The sequence below is a fragment of the Hirundo rustica genome, chromosome 12, assembly GCF_015227805.2.
Source record: "Hirundo rustica isolate bHirRus1 chromosome 12, bHirRus1.pri.v3, whole genome shotgun sequence".
In the NCBI taxonomy this organism is placed as follows: Eukaryota; Metazoa; Chordata; class Aves; order Passeriformes; family Hirundinidae; genus Hirundo; species Hirundo rustica.
This window is the reverse complement of record NC_053461.1, coordinates 19,767,336-19,792,398: the sequence shown is the minus strand read 5'-3', so window position 1 is coordinate 19,792,398 and position 25,063 is coordinate 19,767,336. Positions and strand designations below refer to the sequence as shown.

General features: G+C 46.8%; 1 long non-coding RNA gene across 5 annotated transcripts; it reads right to left on the bottom strand.

Moving 5' to 3' along the window:
* Positions 1-203: 203 nt before the first annotated feature.
* On the bottom strand, positions 204-24,647 carry LOC131378633 (uncharacterized). Of its 5 annotated transcripts, none has more exons than XR_009208263.1 (5): positions 24,591-24,647; positions 5,906-5,959; positions 4,691-4,876; positions 3,494-3,676; positions 204-1,743 (listed from the first exon to the last, which is right to left on the bottom strand). It is a non-coding gene; the product is annotated as an uncharacterized LOC131378633 (long non-coding RNA). The 5 variants fall into 5 exon arrangements; XR_009208262.1 differs by having other exon boundaries at positions 204-1,740; XR_009208260.1 differs by having other exon boundaries at positions 3,517-3,676.
* Between the last annotated feature and the right edge of the window lie 416 nt (positions 24,648-25,063).

Genomic DNA, 25,063 nt, shown 5'->3' with positions numbered 1-25,063 from the left:
CTGCACTCCTGTGAGAGCTGAAACCACCCAGGGGAAGGGCCAGGCGGTTCTGGGGAGCGCTGCAGCCTGGCAGGAGCAGCCGTGACCCCAAGGAGCTCCCAGAACAGCCCGGAGAGGCGTGAAAGATCCTCCCAGGTACAAACATGTGCTGCTTGTGCTCTCAGTCAGGCTCTTTTAAAAATTCATGAGGCCTTGAGCACCGCAAAGATCCAGCCAGTGTTGAGCTATTAAAAAAAAATAACAGTACATAAAGTACTTGGGTTTTTTCCTCCATAAAAAAAACAGTGCAATCAAGTGGAAAAAAACTGGGATATGAGCTGCTGCCTTATAGAGGTTCCTGCAGAGCCTGAACCATCCGTGCTCCTTCCATCCATGTCCTCCTTCCCCTCTGCAGGACGGGTTCTTCCATGCCCTGGACCTTGACCTGCCCTCTGGCTTGGATGCCTTGGAAGATGCTGGAGTTTGTCCCAGGGAGCACCCAGAGACTGGAACGAGGCACTGAGACAAACAGATTTAAAATCCCATTAAGCTGTGAGTCAGCAGAGACAAATCAAACTATTTGAACAAACATTTCTGGTTGGAAAGGCAGAGCGATGGCATCCAAGGCTGGGCAGGAGGGGATAGCCCCCTGCCCCCAGAGCTCTGTTTGTGTGGAAGCTCAGGAGTTCCACCAAATGCTTTGAGATACCGAGTGAATTTCCTGCAGAAGAGTGAGGAATTTTCGTAAATATAGATAGGAACTCAGCACATTTGGGACACCATTTGATTTGCCATCTGTCCCTCTGGGGGGCTCCTGGGAGCAGCCCCCACATCCTGCCCCCTTTTTTCCCCCCCATCCCTCTTCCCTGTCCCCATGCCCAGCCCTGGAATGCACTGAGGAGGAATTCCCAGAGGGGGAATGGAAGAGCCTCGTCTGTCTGAGGCAGCAGCTCCTGCTCACCACACTCAGCTGGAGCTTTGCATTTCTTATGGGCAGGACAGTCCCACCGTTCTTTACGTGCTTGGTGAATATTTCCCTGACAGAAATCCACTGAAAACACCTTAAAAAGACATATAAAATCAACAAGAGCACACTGAGCAAAACAAGGAGAGCGGAGCTGGAAAAGCTGAACAGCACTGCTGCAATGCTCTCTGCTGGAAGGAGAGGAGAAATCCTGGAGACACCAGGCGAGGTGATGCCAGGGGAGCAACTCCTCCTCACCTGAGCCACAGGCAGCACCAGGAGCCCTGCTGGGGCAGCAAAGCTCCTCATCCTTTCAGCTCCAAGCGCTGCCTGCCTCAAGCACTCACCTAAAACCTGGAGCAGGACACACCTTAACCAACACACAGAGAGGGGCAGGAGCTGACCAAACACCTCCTGAGTGATAAAAACCAGAAAAGAGGCGCAAAAGGACAAAAAAAAAAAAAAAGCTTCATCCCCTCCGCATTTCAGCTTCCTCCTCCCTCCGGCAGCCTTTAAAAGCCATTTCTTCCCTGCAGGACCAGGGACAGCTCCGGGAGCTCACACGCGGTTCCGGGCCACGCCGAGCCTTCAGCAGCTCTCCGGAATCCAAGGGGCAACTCTCCGACCTCCCAGCAGTGGCTCGGAGGAAATTCCCAGGAAATTCCACTCCCCAGAAGTTCCCGGGGTCGAAGTCAGGCTTCTCTCCCGGCTTGCAGCTCAGTAACCTCTGGGTGTCTTTGCAGGACAGTCATGCAGGCACCGAGGGAAAGTGGGACAGCGTCAACATCCCGGAACTGCTGCTGGAAATGGGGATGATGAGCATGACCAAAGCACCGGAACAGCCATTAATAAATAATAGTGATGATAATGGGGGAATAATAACTTATTAACAGCCAGGAATAAAGAAAATTTCCATGCTCTAGGGTGCTACTCAATATGAGGAGCCACTCCAGACAGCAGCTCATTAACAAATTGTCTCAGTTGCTCCCTGAAATGATTTGGAGGACGTGTTTTGGGTTTGAAAACGCTGCACTCTAGGTGATGACAATCACAAACCTCAGTTATGTCTCCAGGAGGAATGAGCAAGTTTAAAACAAAAGAGAGAAAACCTTCAGGGGTTTTCACATCAGTAAATGAATCCAACATTTGGGATTTTTGGAGGGGCTCCCCACTGCCCATGGCAACGGCATAAGGCCCTTTCACTCCAGAGAAGGGACATCTGAATAAACCATAAATAAGATGAAACATGGGAATAGAAGCAAGAAATGTCTCCAAACTCCACAAACAAGGAGCTCTGTTTCTCAAATAAACTGTTTCCTGGTCATTACGGCTAATAATTATTTTGCCAAATTTAGGAATTTTCAACCTGCCCATAAGAAAAAACACATTTTTACCTGATATATCCACACTATTTATATTACATTGACACTCACTATAAAAAAAAAATCAACCCCTTTGGTGGCTGGGCATGCTTATTTGCTGCTTAATAAATAGCATTTATATTTGTCACTATTTTTCTTCTAAATATTAAATCACCGGCTGATTTTGTTAAATATACAGTGTGATGAAAAATTATATGCAATACTTAATCAGATCAAAATAAATTCAAGCTAGCACTGACATCTCCACGAGATAGAAGCGTTCTTTTATTTTTATTTTCCAGTTCATTTGAGCTCTATTTATGTCTGTGGAGTAAATACCAGTAAAATTAGGCACTATTTATAATTTCAAATTATAGCTGTGCATATACAGCAGGATAATATTTGCGTTCCCAACAGCTGCTGGGAAGGAGGGGAAAACTGTGAGGATGAGGTTTGCTTTGCCCTTATTTCCATGTAAAACAACCCCATAATCCCAGATCCTGTGGGATGTGATGTTCTGCAGGAAGAAAAACCAAATTATTCTAAAATCTCCACTTATCCAGACTCCCACATAGGAACCTTTCCTTCAAACCCTGGCTCGAGTTGCTTTGAACCCATGGCTGGAGTTACTTCCAACTGGAAATGAGCTTTAGCTAGGGTTTTCAGGCAAGTGTTCCCCAAGTAATCCTCCCTGGGCACTGGAAAAGATTGAAGGAACTAATATGGCTCTCCCCTCTGGAACTCCAAACGTGTATCTATTAACAGGACGTAATAAATCATCAGAGTCTGGCACAGCCGGAGACAACGGGATGAGTTGGAAAGCAAGGATTAAATAAAGTTTAATAAAAAAGTATTATGAAGCAGTGATAAATGGGAAGCAATACTTATTGTGTAATTCTACCATATTTCTTTGACATGAAATACCCCAAAATGTCCAAGCTACTCGCAGTATTATCTGGTTTTCAGCTCAGAAAGCATTCCAGGGAGAGGCAGAGACTCTTACTGGGGATCCCAGTAAATGCTGGTTATTAAATAACTGGGAAGGGACAGGTCATCCCTCAGCTTGTCTGGGAATGGCTGCAGCAGCCTCTGGAGAAATTGTATTTACTGCAATCGAGAGCAAAGCAGCAGACGGATTCTCAGGGAATAAAACAGCCGGGAAAGAGGATCCCATCCCAGGGGAAGGTACCTGGGGGAACCACGGTCACTCACAGGAGGCCTTCAGGTCAACATCCCTCCTTGGGCACCTCCAGGGCTGCTCCTCAGCTCCTCTCCCAAGGCTCTGTTCCCAGGGAAAGCAGAAGGATCTGTTTAAAGGCTTAAACCTGGAATTTGACACAGCTGACATTCTTCTTTCTCCACCGGCTCCAGTCTAATGAGAGAGAACACAATATATTAAACACAATCCATTAAAATTCAAACACAAAATATTTTGGGCAATTCTTGTTCGGCTTAAAGGTCTTTCCTAACATAAATTATTTCAAGTGCTGCCAGGAGGTCCCATACACTGAGTTCCCACTGGAAAACCAGCAGCTCTTAATTTCAGAGAAGATAAACAAATAGGAATCTGTTAATTTAGAGGAGATAAACAGGGGAGGAGTCCATGTAACTGCTGGTAGCACCTCCCAGTTTTACAGCTCCATCCTGCTGGAAAAGCAAAGGCAGTGGCCTGGGTTTATTCCCTGCACATGGACGTGGCAGACTGGGAATGAGCAGGAGGAGAATTGAGAAGAACACGCTTTTGAGGAGTGTTTTGTTGGGATGGATGGCTCGTGTTTAAAGCTTAATAGAGCTCAGGCAATTTCACCTCGCTGCCCGTCCAGATGAGGAAGAGCTCATAAATGGGTGAACTCCGAGACAAAATGAGACCTTTTCCTCCATCCAGGGAGATTGCTGCACCTCAAGTGTGGGAGCCAGGGATATTTCCTGTTTGCGAGGAGCTATTCCCAGTGATCACCGCTGCATTCCGGAGAAAAATGCCTTCAATTTCCACGGCCAGAATGCACCAAGTGATTTTGCCAGCTCAGATCCTTCTTTGTTAAACATTCCATTGCTCTTGCTGTTGGCAGAGCAGCGAGAGCCAGGCCTGCTGCTCCCTGGAACCGTGACCGCCTGGATTTGGGCACAGGTGAGATTTCCCCTTGGGAATGACCCCGGAGAGGCAGGTCGGTGCAGAGCCCCAGCAGCACCACAATTGTTTCCCCCCTGCTCTGAGACCAAGCACAAGGGGATGAGCCCGTTCCCATTCATCCCACGCTGCCACACTCCCTCTGCAGCTCTGCTGCTCCCCAGAGCCGTGACTGCCTGGATTCAGGTGAGATTTCCCCTTGGGAATGACCCAGGTGAGTGCAGACCCCCAGCAGCATCACAATTTCTTCCCCCTGACCTGATGCTGAACACCAGAGGAGCCCATTCCTGTGGCAACTGAGGCAGCTGTGACGGATAGTAGCTTAGCCCAGGCAGCCTATGCAGAAACCATAAACCTGAGACCATGGGATATGAAATCAGATGCTGGTGGCACCATTCCAGAAGAGGACATGTCTTCAGCTCTGGCTCTCTGTTGGCTCAGGACCTATGACATATAAAGTCATGTCCCTATCCCCTGTTTGGGACTGGACCCCTGCCCCCAGATAACCTTAAATATTGTTAATTTATCCATGCCCCTGGGTCTTTGGACGGCCTCCCAAACCATGTGGTCACCACATTTGTGATCACACCACCATTATAGCTCCATTTTCGGGCACTCCAGCCTTCCCATCCCGTTTATTTTGCCACACTCCACCCGGCCGGACCTGGAATCTCAGAGTGCCGGCTGTGAGACATTCCCACCCCCATTCCCCATCCCTCCACACCACATTCCCAACTCCAGCTCCACCTCTCCTCCCCCAGAAAAGCCATTAAAGCTCCCCCATGGAGCCTGATGTCTCTCCAAGGGTTGGCTGGCCAGCCCAAGCATGTAGTGGGGATAACTCAGCCTTCCTCTGCTCACGGCAGATTAGAGACTGTGGTCAGTGAGTCTGAACAGAAGAAATGCACAACTCATCTGCATTAATGCCTTCAATTTGCTCGGAATGTTTTCTCTTTTAATTATTAGCCCACAGTAAACTACTTATCAATTAATTGCTAGAAAATGGAAGTGAGCGTGCGTTATTGCTTAAATCTCTAATTGGCTAGACTGTTGCTTTCTTGTTAAGTGCTAATTAAAGTTTTGAAACAGGCAAACATTACTTAACTTTAAATGGCTTAACGAGATCCACCATAAACATTTACATTACACATTGTTTTAATGCCAGATCATGGGAAACCCAAAGCAAATATGACAAGGGTTGTTTTTCACTAATAAATTCCACAATTTATATGGATTTTAATTAAATTAAAAAGGTCTTTTTCTTAATCTCATTTGTCAATTATCCAGTAAATACTGCAAATAACACTTTTCCCATCAGTGTTTAGATATATTTTTTTCTTCTCAGAACCACAGAATGGCTTGGGATGGAAGGGACCCTAAAGAGCCTCTGGTTCCACACTCGACCCTGGTGACCTCATTGCCGTGAGGAGAAATTGGGGTTTATGGCCAAGTTTATCATATCACCATAATCACCTCAGCAAGAACTTCATTTATGATTTCCACACACTTTGTAGACCTATGGAACAACTGAAAAACATCAAACGAGACACTGACGTTAAATTAAGTTTGTGGAACTCGGCCAAAGTTAAAACTACAGGCAAGAGAAGAGCTGTAGCAGCCCCAAATGATATTCTTAGCGTGGCATTTCAAGGCTCAGATTGAGTTCAGCTACTGGAGCCAGAAATGTGAGAGATTAAAGCTCAGCCACTCCTCCAGGCACTGCTCTCTCTGAAAAAGGTTCAGTCAAAAAAGGAAAGTCTCACACGGGCAACGTCATCTCCTCAGAGCAGTTTCTGACCAAAGAGGGAAGGTGTTGGCAGAAAAAAATGAGATGCAAACACAAGCAGTTTACAGCAAGCACGAACACTGGGACTTCTTCTAACACTTCTAATATTTGGAAGTAATAAATGATTTCATTATAGCCCCAGATGTCAATGAAAATATATCAAGTATTCACTGTTCAGTTCAAGCATATCTACAATCTCTGTATTTAATTAGACATCGGGCGAGGCAGGCAAACACGCTGATTTATTCAGATGCTGGAAATCAAAGAGGGAACTGAGGCCTTGACAAAGAGGGATGAGAGAATAATACAAAGCTTCATCTCTACTCTCTAGGTTCTTATCAAGTGTTTTAAAAAAGGAATTTAACCCACGCAAAGGTGTGCCCTAAGCAGAGCCGCCAGAACCCTCCTCACCTTTGAGGGAGCAGAGTTAAAAAGGCCCAGGTAAAAGTGAGGAGCTGTAAAACCCAGACAGGCACCGAGTACTTCTGAAAATGAGGGAGTCATTTAGAGCCCTGAAGAGGGGATTTCTGAGGGTGTTTCAGTCATTAGAAGTGTAAAATCCCATTGATTTTCAGTGGGACTTGATCTCCCGGGGCAGGTGAAAATCCCACTCTGAATGCCAAATAAAGAGGCCAACAAGGAGCAATTCTCGGCTCACATTTAAATGCCACAATTACACCTGGCTGTGCCCTCCAGCACCTGCAGGGCCTTTAACCATCCAAGCTCCTGGAGTAATTCAAACCTGCTCTCTGAAGCAGGGATCTCTGCCAGTGGGGTTTATTAACCTGAGAAGGGATAACCAAGGAGCTGCTCCAGAGTAATCCCAGCCTGTGTTCCACACCCAGACAGGTCAGAAAGCAAACACTGCCTGCTTACAGCCAATTATTGTCATTGCTGAGCACATTCTGCCTTTTCTGAAACCAGCAGAAATAGAAAACGCCTCTTTCTTTTTAATCCCAAACTGCTCTGCAGACTGACTGTGCCATTAACAGGTCCTGGATATCCCTCTCCCTGCCTGATAACGAGCATTTTTCCCGGGTTCGTTTCAAAAGTCAGCCCTGGAGGCTCAGTTTTCCAGGAATTCGGGCACTGTGCGAGAACAGCTCCTCCCGAAGCAGCTGGAGCTGCACTCACTCACTGTGGGGGACGCCAGGGAATTCAGGTTCATTTAGAACTGCTTTCATTAACCTGATACACGGTAACAAATTAAAACTTCAATTACCTGCGAGTCAAAATGGAGAAGCTGCAGAGACCGAAAAGATACCGAAAAGCATTTAGTCTGCTAAAGTGATAGCTCTTTTTTTTCTCCCAGCTTTAATTGATTTCCTAATTTCTGGCTGTTTCCATGGCAGCCACACAGTGGCCTTGTCCCTGTGCCCACCAGCCTGTTCTGGGGATGCACCAGCACCTTTGGATCAGGAGGAGCAGACTGATGGAACGGGCAGGGATGCGGGATAAAACTCAAATCTCGGGCAAAAATCACACCCTGCTTTTGAGACTGAACTTCAGCTGGCCGTGGTAAAGCTGCACAGGTACAAAGCACAGGTTTGGAGACCTCTGGGAGGTGGAAAGGCTTTGCACCTCCAGGATACCCAGGAGAGGCAGCAGGGGCAGAGCTGCTGCAGGCTGAGCTACAGGATGGGTTCAAATTCCTCCTCTGGCACAGCTGCTCCCCCAGCTCCCCATTTAACATCACTGTAAAAAAAAAAAACAAAACACCTCTCCAGGTTTAAGGTCCTGCAGGGAGAAAGAAAGTTTATGAGAAAACTGCCTGATAAGAGGTGAGAGAAAAAAAACCCCAAAGATTTAAGAAAAAGCTGCCATCCAGGGATATTAGACTGAGCTTGAGAATAGATTGTATCTGATCAAAAGCTGGTTCCACCACAGCCTCTCCTGGAATTTTAATAAGTCTGAGGCTTGTCTGGCTCTTTTGCATGCCCACTAGCACACCTTTCCCTGGCAGAGGGGAGCTGGGGCTCTCAGCTCCTGGCTGGGGAGAGAGAAAGGCAAATCTGGAGCCCAGGTTCCTTGGGGAGGGAGCCCCTGCTGCTGCTCAACAGCAAATAACCATCCATGAAACAAACTGCTGCTGAAGGGGAAGAAAAAAAACCTCCTGGAGGCTCTTTTCAGCTGCACTTTGTGCTGGGCAGTGATGACAAAAGCTCTGAGAGGAGAGGACAGCTCCTCAGAGGGACGTGTCCTGCTGGAGGCCACACTGGGGTTGGGGTCCAGCCCCCAGCAAAGCCCATTTGTCACCCCCGTGCAGCCACACCAAGAGGAGGAGCTGGAGAAGCTGCCAGGAGATGTTTGAGGAGGATAATGTGAGACAGGAGAACAGGAATTTCTCACACTTCAGCTGGTTAAGACGCAGCTCAAGGCTACCAGTCTCCTCAAATACAGAGCGACAAACAAAGCAAGCAAATAAATAAGTTATTGCTATTGAAAATAAGCTCCCCAGTACATTTTGGGACAAGCACCCACACCTCCAGCAATATCCCCCTCGAATGCAATTGCCAAAAAGAGCCACTTGTGAGCTGACAACGTTTGTTGGCATTGTTGTATCAATGTAAATCTGCCCAGGAAATAAGTCCTCGACAGCAGAACAATTCTTTTTCTCCTCATGGCACAAGCAAACACGGAAACCAAGTGTCCCACACAGCTGCTTGTTTATAAAATACAACACAAGTAGCTCTGGTCACACCTTAAAAGCTCCCAGGAGAACTGTTTGGGAAGATAACTGTTCACATCCAGATGTTTTGGGTCACTGTTCTGTCACTGAGGCTGAGGAAAGTAAATATACCTGCTAAAAAGCAGGAACCCACAGAGATTATTCCAGCAAGGTAGACTATAAGCAAATGGAATTTTGCTGAGATGCTGTTAACAGAACAATTCTTTCAGCCTGCATTACTTCTTATAAAAAAATAATTCCATTGCTTGCTTTGCTCTCTAATTCCTCCAGCAGTGCTGATTCCAAAGGAAGCACTCCTAGTACTGCCAGCGTGAGAGCTCCAGCTCTGATGCCAACATCTGCAACCCCTTAGGGATTGCTGGGCATCCTCTGCACCACGCTCCCAGCCAGAAAGCACCTACAGCATCACTGCCGTCATTCCAGGGGATGTTTCGGGAACAGGAACATAATTGTGGATGGCTGCTGGACAAATCCCACCCCAGGCAGCCCTGTTTGCATTCCCCAGCTTCACCCAGATGTGTGGACTCCACCACACAGCAACATCCCAGCTCCCTGCCTCCGGCCAAGCCCAGTTCCTGCCCGGCCAGGAGCACACAAAGGCCTCAGGGGCTTTGAAGCATTTCATTCCCCACTCGTGGAGCCCAGCAGAGGGTGAGGGGTTTAGTGACTGCCAGGATCCCCCTGCACTCCTGACACCCAGCAAAGGGGAGGCAGGAGGAGAGGGGACCCATGGCCCAGCCCTGTCTGGGGAGGAGAGATGGCACCTGAGAGGAAGGCTGACAATTCCCCACCTGCCTGAAGAGGTGAAAAACTGAGCTGGAGCAGAGATTGTTCATTTGATTTGATGTCAGTGGACTGTTAAAAACCGGCCCTGTCATTGGTAAAAATAATATTTCACTATTAACTTTGTTATTTAGATGAAGTGTCTGTAACAGCGTTACCCTCACAACTGTATGGGTGATACATGGATGCACTACACATGCTGGCTGAAGGAAAAAAAATAGTTACGATATTTTTAATAAAAACCTCATTTTCCTGTTCATTTCTGTACACAGCAAACAGATTTCACCGTAGGTGGTTGGATCTAATTCATTAGCTCCATCATGCACTGCTATCACAGAATAATCTCCCCATCAGCCCAGCTGCCTCCTTGCAGCTCTCCTGAAGGTGCTTGGGAATCCAATTTCCACGCTGAATATCAATCAGTCACTTCTGACTCGGCCAGTGATGCACAAAAAGGAATTTTGGAACATCTCCCTGTGCCCCAGGCTGGGAGGGGACAAACCCCATGGTGCTCCCTCTCCTGTGGGCTGGGGCATCCTTGGCTCTGCCCTGGCCTCCAAAAAACAAACCCTGGGAAACAAAACTGCCACAGCCCTGAGCGGGATTGCTCCTGGCCATGGAATGACCACGGAGGCTGGAAAAGCCCTCCAAGGCCAGGAGAACAGGAATTTCTCCGAGTTCAGCTGGTTACAAGGCAGCTCAGGGGTAACAATCTCCTGAAATAGAGTGATAAGCAGACTAAAGTGCATAAATAAGATATTATTAAAAACAAGCTCCCCATCAATTCCAGCCAGCCCCAGCACCGCCCATGTCCCCTCATCCACAAGGATTTTCACCCTCTGCAGAGGAATCCTGCAGGAGACCCTACAGGGATCATTGTTGTCTGTTCAACATCAGCCACCTCAGGTTTTGCTCTCCTGATTCTCCAGCGTGCAGACATCAGCATCTAAACAAACTCCCAGATCCAAGGATTTGCAGGGAGCAGGCAGAGGGGTCCTTACCCCACCTGCCCCCTTCTCCTGGAGGAATACCTCACCAGGGCACCTGGGTCTCTGTCCTTTCACCTCACTCTTAAATAATTTAAATGGGGGAAAAGAACTCAACAAGAACACAACTTCTACAAGTGTATCCTCAGCCAAAAAAAAAAAAAAAAATCTTTCATAACCTTGAGGAGATTAACTTCCCCTAGCAGTGATTTCAATGCATATTGCTACAATCAAAAGACAATTTTGTTCTCTGACAGTTATGATATTTCTCAGTGAAAATACGGCCTATCGCTTCCATTGCCGCTGATTCATAAATCAGATGGTTGTGTTTTGCAACTCTTTCCAAAACATTTTCATGCACTTTGGCTCTACCCTGAGGACCCTTCCAGAAGGGCCTCTCAGCACCCGTGGCACCATCATGTTGTACACAACACTGTGGTAGGGATTCTTCAGCAGAGGGAGTTCAAAGGTTTCATTTTTAAGGATGTTTGGCCTCAGCCCACTCTTCCCACCAGTGTAACCCACCCACCCTGGCACTGATCCACTCTGAACGCTCTTAACCTCACAAAAACCAGGTCTGGTCAGTAGAAAGGTCATTAAACAATAACAGGAGCTTCACCTCTGAGACAAGCGGCACGGGAAAAGGCGAGTCCTGGATCTGGGGAGATGAGCAGGGCACAGAGTTCTCAGAGGAGGAGGAGAAGCCCTGGGGACACAGCAGGGAGAAGGCTGGGCCTGAAGGACTCAAGAGCAAACCAAACCACGTTATTGGAGCCAATGTCCCATGAAAATCTGCTGGCTGATAAAGCATTCCTCCCTGGAATTGCTGCAGCTCACAAGCAAGAACTGAAACAAGGAGAGAGCAACGGCATTTCAAATAAAACAAAAATAAATGTCAGGTTCTAAACCAGTTCAGAAAACAGCAAACACACATCCACGTTATCAGAGTTGAATTAAGGGAATTTCCACCACCAGCCTCATCTGGATGGTGCAAAGTGCCACTGGAACAAGGGTTTGCCAAACGTTTTCCATCACCCTGTTTCAAGGGATGAGCTCCAGTGGTGGATGTGCAGGTCCAGCCCCTGCTGAGCCTCACATTCCAGGGCAGCTTTGTGGGAGGGGATTTATTTGCTATCCAGAGCACCACAATTCCTGAATCCACATGGATCCAGCTTTGGAAGTCACTGAGCTGGAAGTGGTGGGAGGCAGAGGTTGGAGGAGGAGATTTCTTCCTCTGCTCTCTCAGTTCCCACAGTGGCACTGCCACACCAAACCACAGGGCAGGACCCCTGTGGGCACCTCACCTCTTCCACAAGGAACATAATCCATCAACCCCTGGAGCCTCATTCCCTGTGAGCACCTCACAACTGCTACAAGGAACACGATCCAGCTTTCCATCACCCTCTGGAGCCTCATTCCCTGTGAGCACCTCAGAACTTCCATAAGGAACATAATCCATCCTTCCATCACCCCCTGGAGCCTCATTCCCTGTGAGCCCTCTGTGGACACCTCAGAACTTCCATAAGGAACATAATCCATCCTTCCATCACCCCCTGGAGCCTCATTCCCTGTGAGCCCTCTGTGGGCACCTCAGAACTTCCACAAGGAACATAATCCATCACCCCCTGGAGCCTCATTCCCTTTGGGCACCTCGCTACTTCCACAAGGAACATGCTCCATGCTCCCATGACCCGTGAGCTGTCCATGGTGCTCACAGAACGCCACCGAGGGGCTGAGGGCCTGGCTGAGGGGAGCCTGCCAGGCACAAGGCGGGCTCATTAAGAGCTCTGCCGGTGATTTATCTGTGCCTGGGAGAGATCGCAGCTCCATCCCCACGGCGCTGCCTGGCCGCTCCACCTGCCGATTCCTCACCGATGATGGATTATCGCTTCAGGAGGGATTCATTAAGAGATCCCTTCGCACAGACCCCTCCCAAAGAGCGCCGCAGCTCCTTTAATAACACACAAAGAAAAGGTTTTAGCAGCTTGTATCAATATTCCAGCAATGAGCGTAAATTCAGCCCATCTCCACTGTTCAGATGAGCGTGAAGCAGAACAAGGAACGAGGCACTTTGTGCTGTTATTGCCCAATCTGCCAGCACCCGTGGATTGGCTCTATTACGGCCACGGGCTGCTCTGCAATCCGTATTCATTTGGGGAGCTGTGGCAGCAGGATAACGCGTCCTGTGCTTCCCTCTCCTCACCCAGCCCTGCCCAGTGCTCCCAGTAAATGCACTGCACTCCAGAGGAATCGCTTCCAGCCCGCTGCAGAGCGCCTCTAACACAGCCAATCTGTGTTAGAGCTGCTGAACTGAAGAGCAAACAGGGATTTATTTACTCCTGGAGCTCCTGGTATGTACTGCTAATGCCGGAGCTCTGCATCCTTCAGCAGCACAGTCCACGTCACCCCAGCACTCTCCCGACCCAAATATAACTTTTTTTTTCCCAGTTTACACGTTCAGTTGATCTCAAAACCCAATCAAGCGTTGAACATCTCCCGTGTGTGTTCTGCAGGTTAAATGAGCTGCACTCTAAATTACATTATGTACAAAATATAAGTCCAAGAGTACAGAAATAATGCTGAATTTCGGATTTGCCTCTTTGGAGGATTGTTCCTGTTATTTCTGTCCCCATCTAGAAGCGCAATTTAGGATGAAGTTGCTGGTTCAAAGCCGTGTCTGGGGTTTATCCTCAGGAACTGAAGGAAAAGCCTCGATAAAAAGGGTTGGAATCAGCTTCATCCAAGCATTTAAAATGATGAAAAGATGAAGACAGAGGGAGGCAATTTTCTGTCAGTTATCTAATAATGGAACAACGGGACAGAAATAGCAACAACCCCAAACAATCAGCAACGGGCTCCCAATGGCAGAAGAGAGGAATCCGCCTGCGCATGCACAGAGCTGTGTCTGCCTCCTCCCAAAGTTTCAGTCTTTTGTTAGAGTTAGGATTCCTTAGCAACTCTGGATTGTTCTACTTGTGGTTTTACTGCTGGTTTCAGTACAATTTTTATATTAAATAAAACATCTGAATTTAAAACTGCTCTGTCAACTCCAGCCCTGCCAATAACAGTCGTGTACAAACCCTGCTGGTAAAGTTTGGACTTTGGGGTTTCCTTTGCTCCCATGTTGGGAATCCAAGGGTTTGGACTGCTCTCCAATGGCAGCACAGCAGAGTATCAGATGTTATGGACTAAGATAAGGATATAAGAAAGTGTAAGAGAAAATAGTCCCTAAGCAATTTAATACTAAATTAAAAATTGAATCCTAAACCAATTCCCCAGTAATGGACTATTTCTAATTAATTACCTTGTGTGTCTATAAAGATTTTTGTGGACCTCCCAGGCACGGCTCATTTTAGCAGGGCTGTTTTTATAGGAACTCATTTATCTCGGTGAATGAGTCTCAAACCATTTGGAAACCATGCTGAGCTTCACTTCACAGCCACAGGGGCAGGTAAACGTGCTGGAGGAAACTGAGGCACGGGAGGGTTTGGAGGGATTTGTGATCCAGGATTTGGGCTCTCCAGACAGGCAGGACTTTGTGGACTTCTGGGATTTACCATGAATTTATTTACACAGCAAAACTGTGCCTGTCTCTGCAGGGCTGGGATTAAAACCTGCTGTTCAGGAGAGAGGAACTCATCCAAGGCAACAAAACAAGTTCCTAAATTTCAGTTTGACTCCAGCTTACAGACAGAAAAGGCTGGAGAATCTCACGTGTATCAGAGTGACCCTGTGCAGTCAGAAACAGCAGAGATCAAATATCTAAGCACAATTCTGTAGGAATTATTTGTCCATTTTACCACTGCAGAAGGGCAGGGATGCAACAAAGCCTGAAGATCAGCCAAAATCCTGATGAAAGCACCACCAACCCCCAGGAGAGCTCAACCCCGGGCTGTTCGTGTGATAATATCTGTTCAGCAGAAGGGGAAAAGCTCAGCTGGCAGAAATTCTGGCTGGTTGTTCTCTGAACCCATCCCACAGCTCCAGGGATGGGGTCATTCTCACTTCCACCCTTCTAAATTGCTTTGCTAAAAGTCAGCTTGGGCCAGGCTATGAAATCCAGCATCTCAGCACCAGTGTGAGGCATCAAAATCAGAATTTGATTTCTCATCCAGCTGCTCCCAGAGCTGGGCAGGAGTTAATCCAGCACTAAGGGGCTGGTGATGGGACATCTCTGAAATTCCTGAGGGATCCCTTCTGCACTGCTCATTCCACCCATCACATTCCCTGTCACCTCCACCTGGAAAGGGCCCCCATCCCTACATTCTACATCCTTTCTGCTGTATTTCCTTCTGCAGGCCCAGCACACTCCCTCCAGACAGAATTCCTGGGAGATTCTCAGGCCCAGGGAAGCAGCAAGAGCAGTCTGCCCCACTGATAACTTCCTGATGGAAAAAATAAAAAAGTTCTAGGAACTCTTTTGTGAGGCATCTGTTAACCAGTGATGGCAGGGCTCTTTTCTCTCTCCTAATGTGCAGGTTTTTCAGGAAAACACCAAATCACCAGAAATAAATTCCCTGTGATTTCCCTGAAGGGAGAGCAGGTGCTGATCCACCAGCACTCATCCCACTGAACCAGGAGAATTCCCACCCAACTCAGGAATCAGCATAGGATAACTGGGAGTACTGGTGGGTAACAAGAAGAAAATCTGTTTCTAAAAGGACAATTTAAAGGGCTCAAATGTTGTCTCAGTGGGTGAGAGCCTCATCCATCCTGCAGCAAAGCCGATTTGAGCAACGTGAGCAGCATCGAGCTCTACCTTGTAATTAGGGGCAAGCTGAATTTCTAATTGTGTTTGTTTGCCAGCTCCCTGCACATCAGTGCAGAGCTAAATAGCAGGCAGTCATTGTTGATGCTGCTGCTCTTGACCTCTCTCAGCTGCTCCTTCCATGGCTCCATCCAGCTCAGGATATTCCACATTCCACAATCCTTGGCTCAGCTCCACCCCTGGAAGGGCCTGGCTCCCCATTCCCCCCTCCATCCAAGGCACAGGTGACACTGCTTTGTGCAGGGGAACCAGGGAATTAAAGAGTTCCACAACAACAGGAGTGATGTATCCTCAGACTCCTGTAACACAGCAGGGTTTTATGGACATGTGTCTCTGACAGTCCAGGGAGGAAATCCATAAAATGCCAAGTTCAGCTCCACTGACACATCACATAAGGCACAGAGGGGAATAAACAATTCAGAGTAAGCTCCTTTATGATCCTACAGACTCTTCCCTTTCCCTTCAATTACTTTTTCTCTTCTAAAAGATATAACTACAGGGTTTTTTTTTTTTTTTTTTTTGCTTCTGAGGGATTTTCCATTCTTCAACTTATTTACAATTAAAAGGTGTGTGCAATGCCAAGAGATTATTTGCCCTTACACGAGGGATTTAAAGAACCATCACAATAAATCAATGAAAGGTTCACTATAAAGGGAGGGAGAGAAGGATACTGTCAATATGAAACAGCAGTGAACTGTAAAAATAAGAATTAGGGCGTTGAGCTGTTTGTCAAACAGGTGAAAGCACTGCCAAGGAAAGCAGAAATTCTATTTAGAATCATAAATAGCTTAGGTTGGAAGGGAACTTAAAGCCTATCCATCGCCATGGCAGGGACACCTTCCACTGTCCCAGGCTGCTCCAAACCCCATCCAACCTGGCCTGGGACACTGCCAGGGATCCAGGGGCCTCCCCACCTCCCCAGGTTTCATATGTAACCTCAATTTCCTCTTTCAGTTGCTCTCCAGGCAGCCTTGGAGCACAGTCTCTCTCACATCCCAAGTCCCAGAAAATACCTCCCCTACTCGCTTCAAACCAGGCAGCAGCCAGAATTCCTGCTTCCAGAATTCCAACCCGGTGTCCCTGAGGAATCCATCATTTACAGTGGGATCCGAGCTCTGCCGATCCAGCGTTCCCATGAGAGGAGAAATGAGGAGTAACACCCATGGCCTCAGAAGAGTCCCCAGGTTGTGTTTCTGCCAAAGGAGAACATCTCCATCGCCTCAGCCAGCTCACAAATCACACTGGAGCAGATCCCAGCATCTCAAGGCACGAAAATTCACTCAGTGAGCACCAGAACCATTCACCAGAGAGCTTCAGCACTGGAGCCACAATTAACTCCTTCATTAGCCCCTCCTGGAGGGTTTGCTCATCATTCCAATAAAAGCCAACTCTATTCCCTCATTCCCTAAGTCAATCCAGAGGCTGCTGCGCTCCTCTCCTTAGATCTGCTGGCACCGGAGGCTGGAAGAGCTGTAACACTTTATTACTTTGGAACGCCATGCAAATGAGCCCATTCATATGCGCACATCCAGTATTTAAATTATCCTCGCTGCATTTGAACAGGTACCGATTTATCGGGGTTCCTCCCCAAGATTTCAGATCTGTTCTCTGAACAGAGCACTCCTCTCATGTGACAGCAACCCCACATCGGGCTCCTGGCATCCAGCGCCTTCCACACCTGGATAAAAGTGAGAAGTGAGAACGACAGAGGTTCAGAGAAACTGCTGCTGTCAGAAAAGAGTGGTTTTATGGGCACAGAGCCCGCCAGCCCCAAATCCTGGAGATCTAGGGGATGGCAAACGGCTTTGTGCTGTCCCAGCCTCTGCTTGGAATTCCAGCTGGAAGGCACTCAGAAGAAAGAGGAGATTCAGGAAGAGGCTTTATTCAAATTTTGCCTTTTCCAAGGCCCGTAAGACAAATGTGAATCACTCCACACACTCTCACTCCATCCCTCCACAGTTCACAGTTTATCTCAGATGATTTTTTCCACAGTTCTTGAGGGAAAGTGCCACACGCTACTTAAATCTGCACAATTCAACAACAGCTCTGATGCTGAACAGAATCTTTCATTTCATTCTTCATTCATTTCATTCTTCTTCACAATTAGACTCCACACTAATTCCTGTAGCCCTCAATTATGAGCGCAGTTTAACGACGTACCTGACAGAATCTGAGAGACATTTTATCTCCCGATGCAGCCCCTGAAAAAAGGGGCCATAATTGCTTGTCATTTCAAAGAAAATTCAAAATCATTTCGGGAATGATGTGAATGGAATTTGCAATTAACCTCGGGGTTTTTTCCCCTCTCCAGGAGGAGCCCTGTGCCTTGGAGGGCTCCTTAGCAGACAGGGGAAGGACAACAACTGCTCTGGGTGGGAATTTTACCATGCCAAGGATCCCTTACATCAATTTAGCTTTATTTTTTTACCCTCAGATGACCTGTGCCTAATCATGCTGCAATTCCCCCTCCCTTCCATCGAAATGAAGCTGTCAGCTGCTTCTGGAAGCCCCAGCAGCCAATAAAAGGCAGGAATTAACACATGGTAGCCACTCATCCCATCACCTCCCAGCTGCTGGAATCCTCAGAGCACCGAACAACATTTCCCTGATGTCACCGGCACAAAAACCACGGCCAAATTAACTCATCCTGAAGCAGGTGGGTGTTCAGGCACAGCAGGGGATGTTCTCATATTAATAAAAAGAAAACTCAATCCAAACCCCCAGGTTCAGTGCCTGCCTACATTTGTTTTTCCTTTAAAGGTTCAATTGAGAATAAACTATATATTGTTTTCCTATGGAGCATCTGGCCCTGTAAAACCCACAACACATTTCCCTATTGCCCACAAATAACAAGAAAATAGAGGGAGTTTCACACGGAAATATTTTTTTCTAATTGAAGTTTAAGTGGTTAATTTTTTTTAATAAGAGTGTTTGTGTTTTTACTGATTTTAGTACAAGCTCAGGACAAAACCAGCCAGAACATCTCATTTAAGGCCCTCAATAATTGCAGTAATTAGTGACATGGAGTAACTTTGTCTTTCCATCCTCAGTCCCACCTGCCTGTGCATCACCTTCATTTACAAGTCTTTAATTACATCATCAGCCCTTCCCCACGTGTGTCTGCTCCCTGAGCACACTGAGTTCAATCCTTCCTCCTAAATGAGCCTGGATTTAATATTTTGGGGTTGCCTCATTTTTCAGTGTGTGTCTGAGCCTTATCTCCTGCCGACTGTCCAAGCATCGCTCCCAAGAAAGAATTTTTCATTTCCTTTGGGCTTTTCTCGGCTGTTTGTCGCTATCTGAATGCTCCACAACATTAATTAAACTGACAAGGTAAGGCAGCAGAATTATCTCCACTTCACACACAGGGGGCTGAGGCAGAGAGTTCAAGTTAAAACTGAAAATAAACTCCACAGAAATATTGGAGCTGGAACCAGCTCCAAAAGGCAGCGTTGCCTTTCCACGAGGACACAGGAGGAGGACCTGGACAAGCACAGATGTCAGGTGAGTGCAGAAAAAAACAATCCAAAAATTTCCATTTGGTCTTTGGAGTGACAGTTTGAGCCTGAACACTCAGTTTGGTTCAGAGCAGTCCAAACCAGCCACACATCGCCTGTTCCACACTGGGCTTCCTGTACTAACGCGTGGATGGAATTTAAAGGGAAGCAGCCCCAAAAAAGCAACATGAAGGGATCTGAACTAAAGGTTCCAGTGCTGCCAAAGAAGCAAACCTCCCTCTCCAAGTTCAGGTGATTCAGGGATCCATTCAGCACCTGCTGCATCCCTGAGGAGGCTCCATTGCTTTGCTGGGATCATCACTCAGCTTTTTCCCAGATTTTCCATCCCCAGAAGAAAGGAGCTGCTTGAACCTCCCCAGCCCTGGTGCAGTCACGAGGATGGCAGAGGTGCCATCTGACTGACCCCACCGTTACTGGTGAGAATTCTACGTGCAAAGTGCACATTTTCAGGAGCTTGACTCTTTGCCCAGCGTGGGCAAGAGCTGCTCCAAGGATAACCTGGAGGAGCTGGAAAAATGGAGCCAAACATCTCTCCTGAGGTGGGGCTGCACTTCTTTCCATCCCCTGGGTGTCATAACAAATCACCAGATGCGATTCTGTTCCTTCTTCATGCCCTGAGAGCCTGCTCACAGCCAAACCCATTGGAACAAGTGAATTTCATCAGAGCCACCCAAACAAGAGCTAAAAGGAGGTGACAGACAAGGAACAGATAATTCTGGATGCTCCAATGAGTCTGCTCTCCTCCTGGCAAGGCAGAACTTCGTGAAGGCCCCAATGTGTCAGACTCAGTCCCCAAAAATACAGCCCTCAAGGTAATTAACAGACTTCCAAAGCCAATATTTTCAAAAATAAATGACAAATATAGAGACAAAATCATCAAAACCGCTTGCAGAAAGCAAGGGTTTAAACTGCCAAAGAAATGTCACAACATTTTCTCTGAAAATTATTCATAGCCTTCCAATCAGTTCCAGAATCTTCTGTTTCTTTCCCTCCCTACAATCTGCTATTAAATGCAGCAAGGTACTGATTGCAAGGCTTTGCCTCTGCTAAATCCCTTCCCAGCATGTCAAGTGTATCAATATTTGAACAGGCAACGGCAAATTCCACAGCCACACAGATATATTTATTAATTTCAATCATCCAGGCCAGGGAGGTGTGAATGAGGGCACTGTCATTTAGGGCTGTAATTAATCATCCTGGACACCTCCCTGTCAGGGCCCATAAATCAAGAAGCAAAGTGTTTCTCCTCCGGAGTGATACGGAACCAGCATTAACGGGGTGACAAAAATCTAATGCTGTCAGTGAGTGGGAGATATTTTATCTGCCTCTGACACGGGGCTGTTCCACACAGGTGCCCTCCACCTCGGGATTTATTTTCTGCCTGTAGAGCACACGTTTTAAAAATACGAACAGAGCAGAACAACAAGGCTGAAGTACGAAGTTGCCAAATGCCAAGATAGAGAAAAGTTTCTGAAGGAAAGGAAAACAGCCCTGACACATCAATCCAAGGCGGAACCAACAGGTGCTAGAAATAAGAAGGGACAAATCCCTGTTTGCAGGGCAGTGCAAGGCAGTTCCTGGGTTGTAGAACAGCTCTCAACCAGCCCCTGCTCAGCTCCACATCCAACAGCCACAGGGTCATTAAGGAAAACACAAGGAAAAACGAGGCTTAAAGCAGTGATTAAAAAAAGGAAGAAAATATAAAGAACTAAAACTCCTTCTCAAGGAAAAAAAAAAAAAAAGAGAGCCTGAGTCCACAGGACATGTCCATGGTGAAGAGATCGGCAGGCTGCTGCTCCTTAGCTCATGGCAGAATCCTTCCCTGCCATGGCATTGCCTGCTCGTATTTCACAGGAGAAATGTGAAATATGAACCATTAAGCCTTCAAATTTTCACTTCTTTAAAAGGCTGTTTTAAACTGTAGCTATACAGGAGCATTTATTACCTTTAATACTTGGATGGAGCTGCTGCAAGCCAAACCCAAACCAGCCAGGCTTGTGAGAGACCTGCATTTGAAGAGATCCAAGCCCTGCACTAAGGGCTTGTCTGAAATGCATTTAAACACATGAAATACCTTAAAAAAACCTTGTTAGGTTCTGGGAATAACAGTCAGTGTCATTTTATTTGATGTTTCTTCCATCTCCAGCTACCCCACGTGCTCCTGGGATTATTCACAGCATCTCCTAGCAGTCATTCTGACATTTTTCACAACACAAATTACCTACGGGTTGCTCTGATCTCCAGGCAGGAGCTGGAGCAGTTTTAGGGCTGTTTGCTGGTACCTAAAGCACCTGAGAGGGATCTCAGGCAGCTGCCATGAGTAACACTGAATTTTCTGGAAGGGTCAAGCTGAGCAGAGCCCAGCTCTGAGATGATGGAACACAGCCATGAACACACCTCATCACCTGGCACTAAACACAGTTCAAGGCTTCCCTTGAGACCTTTCATCTTTAAATATTTGAGATCTCAGCACTCCAATTCTGCCAGTAACAATTCAACCTGCAACTTCTTATCCCGCTTATTCGCGGGCTACAAATTTTATAGCCAAAAATCAAACCTAAATATACCGATTGCAATCTACTATGGGAAAAGAAATCATAAAACTTCTTATTTAATCACACAATTCTATCACCAATCTGCTGAAAAACAGATGCACAAGTGTATTACTGCCTGTGCTCTAAGTGCTAAGGTGGAATTCTGCCCACAGGCAATAACTATAAAGCCAGGTCTGAGATAATCCAGTTGTAAAACACTAAGCATAAACCACATGCTTTTAGCCCCTGATGGAAGCATTCTTCTCCAAAGCACAATTTACATTTAAATTGATATTGTAGGGAATCAAATACTCAAAATAAGTGTCAAGGTTTTCCTCTTCACCAAGTTGTTTCCTAATTGGATTCAAGTGTTTTGCCGAACCATTTCATAGTCTTATTTTGTTCTGGAAATTAAAAATAAAATCTTTCATTATTCATGATCCCCAACTTCTGGGAAGTGCCTCGAATTGTTTTTGTTAAGAAAATAAGAACAGGCTGTTTACATTTAACTGCTGAGAGCCAGCAAACAAAAGGGAAGCGATTCCCCCTGGTGCAGCAACAGCAGAGAGTTTGGACAGAAGCCAGCAAAAATATTCACATCCCAAATCCCACTCCTGCCCTTGCCACTCCAGAGGGAACAGAGCACCCGGGACCCTCCTCACTGGGAATTCCTCATGGGAATGTGATGCTGGAGTCATCCAGACATTTCTTGCCTTTCCCTGGGTCTGCTTCTCTTCAACACCAACCCAAATATTTCAAGCGAATTGCAAACCCAGACTCTGGATTCCCTACAGAAGGACATCTACAATACTTTAAAGATCTCTGGCCATCTAAACAAACAAATGCCTTTTCAGCAATAAAGCAGCACGTCCCTAATGGAGAACTTTCTAAATGAACTCTACAACTAACGAAGCTGAAGAACATCCATAACCGGGGTAAATCTGGTGGCTGCAAAGAGCAGCGAAGTGCCCATCACACTTTGCATTTCTGGCATAGGTGGTAGGGAACAGAATCTATCCAATTCTTCCTTTCCTGCTACAAGGACAAAACACAGGCGCTGCCATGGGTTGTTAGACACAAATAAAATTCATCAAGTGGTAAAAGAACCCCATTGAGTGCTTCCCTACCAAGTTTTGTTGTGTTTTTTTGTTGTTGCTGTTGTTCTGGCAAAAGACATTGTGAGAACAAAGTTCAGTGAGAAACTTCTCAGCAGATAATATAGAAAAAACAATCAAGCGTAGAGGCCTGTGGGCTCACTAGGGGATTTCTTGGAAGAACGTCCCCTAGACCTTAACCTCCCATGTGCACCCCAGGGTAACTGCCAGGCTGTCAATCAACCCCAGCACCACACCCCCAGCTGGCCCATTGGCTGTTACACCCCCTTATATGGGCAGGTTTCTAGCAGTTTCTCTGGTCTTTGTAACCCCATTGGTTCGCACACCTGTCCGTTTACCCTCCTGTTTTTCTATTGGTCATTGTACACATTTCTCCCACCCCACTGCTCAATGATTGGTTGTTAGTTAGCTCCACCCTCTTCTAACCTATATAAGCCTGGGCCCTCGGCACGTTGGTGCTTTTTGCCTTTGGACCCCTTCAGTGCAGACGTGATAAAAACCCGCTGGATTGCTACACAAAGGCACTTCCCATCCTCAGCTGTCAGTGAGGTACCTGTGGGGTGTGATTGCTGTGCGCCTGCCCAAACCCCTTCCTCTGGGAAACGCTTTCACTTTTGGGAGGTTGCAGCGAGTCACCTCTGACCCACACTGCAACAATCGAGTACCAAACAAGGCCCCTGATGGCGGCACTTGCAAATTGTTTGAGTTAAAAAAAACCACTTCACATGTCCTAAATTCCAATTTCTGTCCCGAGTGCCGCAAAAAGCATCACAGACATTTCCAAACTATTCCACAGCTAGATGTGCTAAGATCTCCCAGACTGAGAGGGTTCATTTTTAATTCACAAAATCTCTTCCTGCACCTGGTTTTTCTATTCTGCTTCTACAAGAACTTCAGGCTGAACTTCTGCCAGTTTCCTCTGCCAAGTGCTGCTTCCAGCCGATAACATCACACAGGGAAATTTCACTCAACATCTCTCCTTGGAGCTAAATGTGCTGCTAATTTGTGAAATATTTCACCTGACCCATCAAATCAACTGAACACTTCCATGTCCTTTCTTTTCTTAGCGTGATAACCGATTCAAAGCCATTTATTCCACTTCATTAAAATCAAAACTTGATCTGAAAAACAACAGCTGGCCTTGAATCAAGCTACACATCATCAAGGCAGCAGGACAACAGCAAAAAAATCAGAATACTGATTATCTCTAAATAATCCTCACCTTCACAGGGATTTATTTTTTGCACAGATCTTTTGCTGGTTTATACTGGGTTTAAAATGCCCATCTCAGCAGCCCAGGGCAATGGCAGCAGTGTCCCCAAGCAGGGGAGGGAACATCCCATCCCATGGAGCAGAGAAGCAGCCCCATCTCCAGGGTCCCCAGATGGGAATGGATAAATGGGGTCAAATTTAGCCCACCCTAAAAGCAACCAGACATTGCACAACCTCATTCAGCCACTCCAGGCCAAAAGCACAAAGCTTTCTTCCCAAAAATTCCAACTCTCCCAAAGAAAAAGGAACAATGAACTAACGACTTCAAGAGAACTCAACAAACTGCTAAATACAGTTTCTAAATTAAGGAGAGTAAAGGTGAAAGGAATGAAGAGAATTTACTTTTGTTGGCACAAGAAAAACTTTCCCCCTAACCAAAAGGCAGTGGCTGGGTGTAGTTCAGGTTTTTAAACACGTTTATTAAAACTTTCATTTAGGAGACACCAATATTTTCAGCCCAAATGCCCACCTAATAAATTTGTATCAGATTGTTAAAATGCCATCAAGAAAGAAGAACGTTTTCAGACCTCTTTCCTTAGAAGGTGCCCCACACCAGAGAGCTGCTCGCAGGGTGGCAGAGCAGGAAAACCTGAGGCTATAAAAATGGATTTAGAGAGCACAGAAATTAAACATTGTTCAGTTTGGGCTAAATAAATCCACCCCGGGCACTTGGCTTGGCTCACACAACCCAAGACCTAGAAAATTACCTCTGGAAGAAGCTAGGCGAGGTCCTTGGCTGGAGGGAAGGAGCAGAAAGGTCCCAGTTCAGAGAAGATAACAGTGGGAGGAAATTGGGAGCCTTAAATTGGCTCTGCCCCCGCCCCGGGGAGGGACCATCCCATGAGGACCATCCCATGGGCAACACCTGGGAGTGCTTGGGATGTCCCGTAGGATCTGCCAGAGGCCAGGCAGGAACTTTTCCCCATTTCCAGCTCCTTCAGAGCCTGTCGTTAACCTGCCTTCACCTCGCCCTCATTAGCGTTAATGATGCTTGATTAGCAAGCCCTGCCTCTCTCTTTTTGGAGGTGTGGAATTCCACTGGCCCTGGAGCAAAATGTTCTGTTTCAGCTGCCTGGAAGTGCAATAAGTGCCACAAATGGGTAAAGATTTTTCTTTGATCAGGTGATACAGATTTATTTCCTTTCAAGTGGAAGCTCCTTACATTATTCCTCTGGGAAGC